Raw genomic sequence first — 957 nt, 5'->3', positions numbered from 1 at the left:
TATATATACTACTACTTATAAAATATACTACAATATATATACATATATATATATATACAGTTATATACTAATTTATAAAACATATAAACATGTATACATTAAATATACACTTCTATAGAAGATATATACATGTGTATACGCAATATTCAATGTATATATACTACTACTTATAAAATATACTACAATATATATACATTACAATATATATAGATATACTTATATACTAATTTATAAAACATATACACATGTGTACGTTAAATATGCACTTCTATAGAAGATATATACACATGTATATGCACCATTCAATGTATATATACTACTACTTATAAAATATACTACATCATATATACATTACAATATATATAGATATACTTATATACTAATTTATAAAACATAAACACATGTATACGTTAAATGTACACTTCTATAGAAGATATATACACAAATATACAAAACATATGCTACTTAATATAATAAATTAATAATATTTGGTAGCAAATCAACAATATATTAGAAGTAAGTTTTTAATTTAAAGTAGAAAATTAGAAATTCAATTTAAAATTTTAAATCGTTAAATGAAAAAATATTAAAAACAAGGACTAAGGAATGAATGAATTTGGGGAATTTTATTGATTGCAAAATGATCCAAAATTTATAATTTACATGAATGAAAAATCTACAAATTATGCATCATTTTTTCCAACTCACTCATGTTAATATTAACGGGAACTTGCATAGGATAATCGAAGTCAACGGGGGCAAAATCATGCATTGGACTTGATTCTGCTGAGTTCTCCCGTGAAGTCATAATTTCTTCAAGTTTCAGCTTGTCGTTCGGCTCCGGTTCCATTCCTTGGTTTCTTCTTTCTGCTCTAATCCAATCTCTGAGGCAAACTAGAACATTCATTTCATTGCTTCCCAATGAGTGTCGGTTGTCTCCAAGCTGCTGTCGTCCCT

This window comes from Capsicum annuum, chromosome 3 (assembly GCF_002878395.1).
Source record: "Capsicum annuum cultivar UCD-10X-F1 chromosome 3, UCD10Xv1.1, whole genome shotgun sequence".
NCBI lineage: Eukaryota > Viridiplantae > Streptophyta > Magnoliopsida > Solanales > Solanaceae > Capsicum > Capsicum annuum.
This window is presented reverse-complemented; position numbering follows the sequence as displayed.